Consider the following 9,733-nt stretch of genomic DNA (forward strand, 5'->3'; position numbering starts at 1 on the left):
GTGCATTTCTGAGCATACTGACCACTCCATTGCATCCGACGATGAGGAGCAAACAAATAAGGTAATCTCACTACCCCTGCTCAGAAATGAAATGATTAATGCCCTGAGTGACCTCTACGCACTTGTCAAAAAGTGTAATAAAAAGATTAGAGCACTCAGCAGGCGCTGTGATAAGGTTGAGGAGGTCAAACTGAGTGACCTTCGATACCTTCTCCAAGACAACTCAACTTTGCATAGTAATATGGACATTATGCATAAGTTTATCTCGGAGGTCCAATCAGATTCCAAGAAACTGAGAAAGGACGTCACAACTATTCAGAACCAACTAAAGGTTCCAAACAAAAGAAATATTCCTCTGAACACTGTGTACCCAGGTACTAGTCAGCAGAGAAGTAATCCTCAGTGGAATGTCCAATGTGACTTCTGTGGGAAGAGAGGACACACCACAAAGGTGTGCTGGCAGGCTCAGCACTCGGGTGCTGACAAGTCAGTGAAAAATCCTAAACAGAAGGTCAGCTGTGACTTCTGTGGAAAGAATGGCCATACTGTCCATGTATGCCGCCATAAGATAAAATATGATGCTTTACCTGTTGAACCTAACAAGCAAGGACCCAAAAAGAATTGGGTACCTAAAGGAAACTGATTACATTGCAGGTAAGCTTGAGGTGTGCTGAGAAGTCAAAGATGTGGTATATTGACAGCGTATGCTCGAGGCATATGACTGGTGATGAAACTCAATTCATCGCATTTGAGCGTAAACGAGGAGGAAGCGTAAGTTTCGGAGACAACAAAAAGGGTAAAATAGTAGGGTCAGGAACCATCGGAGGTAATCCTACTATTGAGTCAGTCTCCCTAGTCAGCGGACTCAAATATAACTTACTCAGCGTGGCTCAGCTATGTGACAATGGGAGAAAAGTTATATTTGATGCTACTGGATGTAAAATATATGAGGGTAAAACAAATGAGTTAATCTTAACTGCCCATCGCATTGATAATGTCTTTATGCTAGACTTAGAGAAAAAGTTTTCAAAAACTGTATGCTTAGTTTCAAAGGAAGAAAATTCCTGGCTATGGCACAGGAGACTTGGGCATGTCAGCATGGACCTCCTGGCCAAATTAGCAAGACAGCAATTGGTTGAGGGATTGCCTGAGCTTAAGTTTGAAAAAGATAAATTATGCCACGCTTGCCAAGCTGGAAAACAAACCAAACAATCTTTTCATAGCAAAAATATTGTCTCAACTAAGCGTCCGTTAGAATTACTACACTTGGATCTCTTCGGTCCAGTCCAGCCGCTGAGTCTGGGTGGAAGAAGATTTTCCTTGGTCATTGTAGATGACTTCTCTCGGTACACTTGGGTCATCTTGCTGAGTAGCAAGGATGAGACCTTTGAGACATTTTCAAACTTGGTTAGAAAACTTGAAAATGACAAAGACCTAAAATTGGCTCACATCCGAAGTGATAATGGTGGAGAATTCAAAAACCAAAAGTTTGTTGAATTCTGTGAAGCCAGCGGCATTGACCATAATTTCTCTGCTCCTAGAACACCTCAACAAAATGGGGTTGTAGAAAGGAAGAACAGAACTTTGGTTGAAATATCCAAGACAATGCTGGATGAGCATATGCTTCCAAAGTATTTTTAGTGAGAGGCTGTTAACACAGCGTGCTATATTCTTAATAGGGCTCTTGTTAGAACTATACTAAAGAAAACCCCCTATGAGCTTTGGAAAGGATGAAAGCCCAATATTGGATACTTTCGTGCCTTTGGCTGTAAATGTTTTATTTTGAATACCAAAGATAGCTTAGCTAAGTTTGATTCCAAAGCTGATGAAGCTATCTTTTTAGGCTACTCAACAAACAGCAAAGCATACAGAGTTTTCAATAAACGAACTCAAACTTTAGAAGAGTCAATACATGTAGAGTTCGATGAAACTGACCCTGCAGGTAGATACCAGCCGCTGACCGAGGATGATCCACACTCAGTAACCACTGACCCAGAACCAGCTGCTGAGTCATTCACTAAAAGGCTGACCAAGAGTAAGAGTGAACCTAAGATTGTTTTCACTGACCTATCTACTCCTGCAGAGATTGTTGAAACACAGACAGCACAAGACATCAATCTACCTAAGGAGATAAGGATTCCAAGAGGACACTCAGAGAGTGCAATCCTTGATTCTGCTGGGAATACCGTGATGACAAGGAATCAACTCAGAAGGTACCTCAGCAACGTTGCGTTCGTCTCAGTTCAGGAACCAAAGAACTTCGCTGAGGCTGAGCCAGATGAATTCTGGATGAGCACAATGCAAGAGGAACTTGATCAGTTCCGAAGAAATGATGTATGGGAGTTAGTGCCACATCCAAGGACTCAGAAGACCATTGGAACAAGATGGGTCTTCCGTAACAAACTGGATGAGCAAGGGAATGTAGTCAGGAACAAGGCAAAGATACCCTGCTGGCTCAAATTTATGTTGATGATATTATATTTGGTGCAACTAACGAATCAATGTGCAAGGAATTTAGCAAGCAAATGCAAACTGAGTTTGAGATGTCAATGATGGGAGAACTCAACTTCTTCCTTGGACTTCAAATTAAATAAGGCAAAAATGGCATCTTCATCAGCCAAGCTAAATATGCCAAGGAGATATTGAAGAAGTATGATCTTGAAAATTGTAAGCCAATATCCACTCCTATGGGCACTGACACTGTCCTATGCACTGACGAGAATGGTAAGTCAGTAGACAGCAAATTGTATCGAGGTATGATAGGCTCTCTACTTTACTTAACAGCAAGTAGACCGGACATTCAGTTCTCAGTATGCTACTGTGCTAGATATCAATCTAACCCTAAGGAATCTCATTACATTGCTGTAAAAAGAATCCTTAGATACTTGCAAAGGTCAGTGAACGCAGGTTTATGGTATCCCAACACTCATGATTTCACACTCGTTGGATACACTGACGCTGACTATAGACGGGACAAGCTTGAATGAAAAAGCACCTCTAGAGGATGTCACTTCTTAGGGAGCTGTCTTGTATCCTGGTTCAGCAAGAAGCAAGCGTCAGTAGCCTTGTCTACCACTGAAGCTGAGTACATTGCTGCTGGCCACTGTGTTGTCCCAGTCCTATGGATTAAGCAACAACTGGAAGACTATGGTGTTCAAACAAAGACAATTGAAGTCAGATGTGACAAGAAAAGTGCAATTGATCTGTCAAAGAACCCAATCCAGCACAGCAGAATGAAGCATGTCAGCATTCGACATCACTTCATAAGAGATCATGTACTCAAGGGTGAGATAAAGCTGACCTTTGTCCCAACGGATGAACAGCTTGCCAATATCTTCACAAAGCCATTGGCTCGTGAGCAGTTCAGTATACTGAGAGAAGCCATTGGTATGTTTAATCCTCTTCAGTAAATTCATGTTCTAAATATATACTTATGCTGAGTGAATTACTATGCTGAATGATTTATGCAAATGCATGCTGAGTGATTGTTATGTTGAGTACTTAACACCAAATAAATAAATATCAACACTGAGTGAATGTGCACACCGAGTAATTATCTCAAACTGAGAAATCATCGGTTTATAAAAGCTGACCACTCAGAATATGAAACGCTTAGTATTCTAAATGCTGAGTAAATTGAAGCCGTTGCACTTAATGCTAAAGCACGCGAATAGCCACCTAGGATGACGTATACGCCGAATGTGTCATAAATGCCAGGATCTTTGTCGGTTGACAATCCCGAGGCAAAACTGACACATGGATTCGATAAGATCCACACTTCACCTCTATAAATAATGGGTAAATCCCCATTTTTTATTTTTACGCTTACCGAATTCTTCTGGCTAAGAATTTCATTCTCTCTCTAAGACTTCCAGACCTTCTTCTCCGAACAATGACTAAGGTTTCTGTTAACCTTTCCGGTGCTGGTCACTCTAAACCCAGCTCTGATGAACCATCTAGAAATCCTCCTACGCCCAGCAAAGGCAAAGCTGGCCAAGCCTCCTCTGCTAAAGCCAAGCCTGCAAAAGTCAGGACCTATTCAAAGGTCTTCGAAAACGTCTGAGAATGGAAGGTTGAGCCCTTAAGATGGGTATCTGAGGCATTCGTACAAACTGAGCAACCCTTCTGTGAATGGATTTCACAAAACGGCTGGACGGAGCTGTTCTCCATCAGGGATCACACCTATCCTGACCTAGTTAGGGAGTTCTACCACAACCTTCGTGTTGCTGACGATAACCAGGACCATCTAGTAATGGTGGTTAAAGAGAAAACCATCTTCATAAACCCTACCTACCTCGGAAATCTGCTCACGCTAAAAACTAAGGGAGCGAAGCTAAGAAGATCTGAAGATCAGGATGGCACTGGGTATACTGTTAACTTCTGTAAACCAGCTGGCCACTCTGGAGAAATCTCCAGCACCTTGATGGGTCAGCACCAGAAAATGGCTCACTATCTGCTGACCTACTTCATTTATCCGAAGATCAACTGCACTACCTCAGCAACGAACTTCGAGCAATGCTTTATATGACATATGCTGATATACAAGCCGATCAACATGCCGGTATTCTTAATTGTTGGCTTCCAAAGGAGCACTGGAACTCTCAGGCTTGGATCGCTCATCACCAGGATCCTTCTTGACCACCAAATCGATCTTGCTGACGAGGAAAAGATTTAGGGCTCTGAAATCACTGCTGCCTCCCTCGTTGCCCTAAAATTCAACCAACCGATCAAGAAGGGGAAGTTTGCTGCTGTCCAGCCTGCTGAGGGAACCCAGCCTGCTGAAGGGACTACTGTCCAAAAAGGGAAAAGGACTAAGGCTCCAGCTGCCTGAAAGAGGAAAGCTGATGGAACTCCTTCCAAAAAAGCTGAGCCTCAGGCCAAGAAATCTAAGTCAGTTACTGTACAAGGTCAGGAAAGACCTAAGTCAGCTGAGAAGAGAAGCAGGCAAGTTGAGCCTGAAATAGAGGAAAGAACAGATGCTGATGAGCAACCCCAAAAGAAGCAAAGATCGTCAACACTGACCCCTATCGATGCTGTTCCCACTGACTTCCACAATCCAAGTGATTCTCACTTCAACTTAAGTCAAGGAACTGATGCTGAGCATCAAGAGAGTGATATCCAACTGGATGATCAGTTCATCGCTCAAGTGGAAGAAGAGTTAGATGAAGAAGAATATGATGAGGACCAAGAAGATGAGCACAATAATGATGTTGACTCCGAGGAGACAGCAAGTGAGGTTGAAGCTGAGCCGAGTAATACTGAGTTGGCTGCTGGAAATGAACAAGAACTTGACCAACACAATGTTGATCATGAACCAGAACAAGCTGACCAGCTTAATGCTGGTCAAGAAGAAACTTCTCCTTCTCACTCAGGAGAACATATCCAAGCTGACTATCCTCCTCCTCGCAGAAGAAAATTAGTTAAGGCAAGTCAGAAGTCAGTCATTGACCTTCTTGTTCCACCAACTGTCCCTGACTTTGTCATTCAAAAGCCGACCAAGGATCCTTCTGCACTTAAACTTAAATTCTTCAGAAAACAAGCATCCTCTACTCCACCGGCTTCTCTTGAAAAGCAAGCCTCTGTTTCTTCACCAAAGGAACACTCCAACTTGAATGCTTCCTCTAACTCTACAAGTCAAGTGGAGTCAATTCCTGTTGATGCTGTCACTCCAAGCATCGTGCTGACCCAGAACATCTCTGCCCTAGTTAGAACTGACAGCATCCGGATTACTTCTTATCCACTCAACATCTCTGTCGATCTTACACTTCCACACTCAACTCAAGTGCATAATAACAACTTACCTCCAGTCACTGACCATGTCCTTCCTCTGACTCCTCTTACAACCGGTCATACTGAGGAAACAAGGCAAGTTGTTGAAGGCTCTCTAAGCTACTCGAATGCCACTGAGTCTGGTAGAAGAATCATCGACTCAGTGCAAACCTTGATCAAAGACCTTCAACAAACTACTCCTCCTGCTGCTGGGTCTTCTACTGTTGAGACAACTCAGCTCTCCCAAGTAACTCTGCTTCTAAACGAAGTTAAGGGGTTCAAGGACTTGCTGAGTGTCATTATTACCCTTCAAACGCAGCAAGCTAAGCAGGATTCCATCGCCAAGCTGGCTGAGATCCAGCTGACAACTGTTCAACATCTCAACGCTCTTCAAGCTCAAGTTCAGACTTTGTCAGCTACGAACACACGTTATGCCACTTCTAATGAAGTCAAGATGCTCTTTGCTCAGCTTCACACCGAGCAAATAAAAACCAACGAGCAAATGGTCTCATATTCTCAATGCTCAGTGGAGCAAATTGGTGAGGCAGTTCGTCTGCTGAACTTAAACAAACAGGGGATGGACACCGATGTAATGAAGCAGAATGAGATCCTGACTACTGTGCAATGAACGTTTACACATGTCCATCACAACAACGTTCAGTGCCAGCACTATGACACTGCCTTGTTAAAAACATTCCATCAAGTCGTTGCTGGTCTGTCCGAAGCACTTACCTGGATAGGTAAATCTCAAGCTTTCATCGTCAGCATGATCAGCACTGCTGAACTTAATATACCCCTCGAGGTCTCTGATAATGGAGTTGCTATCTTCGACGGAGTCAATGAAAGCGCTGATAGACTTAAAGCACTGTCCACCGAACTGACCAGAGCCGTCTTAACTGATGCCTTTAGAATTCCTCCTCCCGATGCTGACAAAACGGGGGAGAAAGAACAAGCGGCTAGAACACAGTTTGAGCGTAGTCAGCCTCAGTCTAAGAAAAAGAAATAGGCTAGATCAGTTTATGCTATGATTAAGTTATCTTGTTTCTTTTAGCCTGTTTCTTTTAGCCTATCTTTTTTCCTTGTATACTGACTACGCATATTAATATCAATACTTGCATCTTTTTATCCAATACATGAGTTATTCAATATGATGCTGAGTATTATGTCATTATGTATCTTCAATCACATCCAATGCTGATAACACGTTTGACATTGCCTTGTATGTTTATCAACACATTGTCTTATAAAACTCATTGAACAATAAATTACTCAGCGCTCTCTGAATGTTAAATCTTCCGCTTAAACACTGAGTAAAATAGAATATATTCCATGAGCTGACCTATATCTGAAAACTGACTAAGTCAATAGCTCAACCCTTACGGGGGAGTTTGCTAAGTAATATTAGGTCAACTATCATGGAGGAGCTCAATACTGAGTTCTTCACTGAATAGTTTTGCCAACATCAAAATGGGGGAGTTTGTTGAAACACCTTTCCACATAATTTTGATTTGACAAAATTGTTTAAGTATAATATTCTAAACACACTAAGTTTAAATGCTTTGATTTATTCTACTAATGTGTTTGTTCAATGTTGAGTTAAATTGTTTATAAGACATAAGGATTAAATGGCCCAAGCCCAATACGGAAGTCAAAGCCCAAGTCAAACAGGTTAAGGCAACTCGGCCCGCGTATGTCAAAACGCCGTCGTTACGTACAAAACGCAGCTCAGTGGAAGAAGGATCTAGAAGACCTTCGATGAGTAACTTCGGAACGAAGCTGCTGAGTTGATTCGACAAAGAGTACAAGACAGCAGTTGGCTAGGAACAACTTCCAGACAAAGTGTTACTACTTTGGGTAAAGTTTAGAAGACACAGAATGCTGTCTAGTTGACCTTACCATAAAAGGAGAGACATTCTGCCAAGCTGGCCAAAAGCTGACCGAGGACAGAAGATACTCAAATCTGATTGGCCGAGAGCTCTGAGCAAGATAGGATGACAACGACAGGAAGCCGTTTCCCCCCAACGGTTATTTCGAAATTCAAAATGGCTAATGTCCAGACGTCTCTATAAATAGTGCCATCAGAAGCTTCATTCTATACAGAACTTGATCAAGCCATTACGCTGACCAAATCTCTACACAAAGTTCTGCAAAGAAAAAGCAAAGCAACCTTACACTAACTTTCATATCTTTTGTGTAAAAGTCTAAAGTAATTATTCAATCATCTAAGGTGTCTTAGCAATCATTGTTTAGGACAAACATTTATCATTTCTAGAGATTAGAAAGGAGAAGCTGAGTACTCGGTTATAGTACTCAGCGAGTGATTAGGATTGAGTAGAGGTATAGATGAAGGTACTCTTGTTATACTCAGTTGCTAAGATTGTAAAAGGTTTGAGGCTCTACCTTTAAAGAGCTCAGTAGAGGATTCGAAAGCTCGGAACGTGTTCCGGGGACAGGACGTAGGCTTAGAGGCCAAACCTGGATAAATCTGTTGAGTAACATCTTTCTAACCTTAAACTCCTTAGTATATTAATTGCTTGCTTAAAACAAAACTAACAAAGTAAAGAGGTCATGCTGAGTTGTTCATACTGAGTATCTGAGTTCAGGAATAGACTCTTAGTGCTATCTCCTGACTCAATGAAAGAAGCTGACTTAGTCACCAGTTGACTAAGCTAGTGTCTTAATTCACTCAACGCGCTGTCCAAATCTTTTCGAAGAAAAAGAATTCAGACTTAACGTCGAAAAAAGTTTAAATAGTTCCTAACCCCCCCTTGGAACTATACTTGTAACGTTATAAGGGACCAACACCCCCTTTCTGTAGTCGTCTACAGGCGCAGAACTTGCACATCTGAATTATCCTTGCCAATATAAAGCTTGAGGCGGTACCCGTTTACTTTTTGGGTGATCCCATCTTTTCCCTCGATTTCAACCATTCTAGAGGGGTGTGCATTGACAACTGAAAATGGTCCATACTATCTACTTTTGAGCTTGCCAGGGAAGAATTTCAATTGGGAGTTGTATAGCAGTACTTGATCACCTATCTGGAAGGTTTTCTTTTGTACTTTCCTATCATACACCCTTTTGGTTCGTTCTTTGTATAACTTGGCATTCTCGTAAGAATTGTACCGGAGCTCATCCAGTTCATGCAGCTGAGTTAACCGTAGGTCACTTGAAAGTTTAGGATCAAAATTTAAATATTTCAATGCCAATAGGCCTTATGTTCTAGTTCAACAGGTAAATGACAAGATTTCCCGAAAACTAAACGATAGGGGGACATTCCTATGGGAGTTTTGAAAGCTGTCCGGTATGCCCAAAGAGCATCATCCAGCTTAAGGCTCCAATCTTTTCTAGCATTCCCTACTATTTTCTCAAGAATACATTTTAGCTCTCCATTTGACACTTCCACCTGACCACTAGTCTGGGGGTGATAAGGTGTTGCAACCTTATGAGCTACGCCATACTTTTGGAGCAACATGTCAAATTTCCTATTGTAGAAATGGGATCCCCCATCACTGATAATGGTCCGGGGGGTGTCGAATCTGGTAAAAATATTCCTTTTCAGAAATCTCATCACTACTCGAGCATCATTTGTGGGTAGGGCTTCAGCTTCTACCCATTTGGAGACATAGTCAACCGCTATAAGAATGTATTGTTGTTGTGCGACATGGGGAAAGGTCCCATAAATCTATGCCACAAACATCAAATAACTCATATACGAGTGCGCCTTGTTGAAGCATCTCATTTCTCCTAGAGATATTCCTTACTCTCTGACATGCATCACAATATTTAACATAACTACTGACATCATTATGCATTTGTGGCCACCAAAACCCACTTTGGAGGATTTTTTCCACTGTCCTATCTGGCCCGAAGTGGCCACCCGGTTCTCTAGAATGACACATATTAATCACTGATTATACCTCCTCTTCAGGTATACATCTCCTAATCATGCCGTTAGTGCATAATC

This window comes from Euphorbia lathyris, chromosome 1, assembly GCF_963576675.1.
Source record: "Euphorbia lathyris chromosome 1, ddEupLath1.1, whole genome shotgun sequence".
NCBI lineage: Eukaryota > Viridiplantae > Streptophyta > Magnoliopsida > Malpighiales > Euphorbiaceae > Euphorbia > Euphorbia lathyris.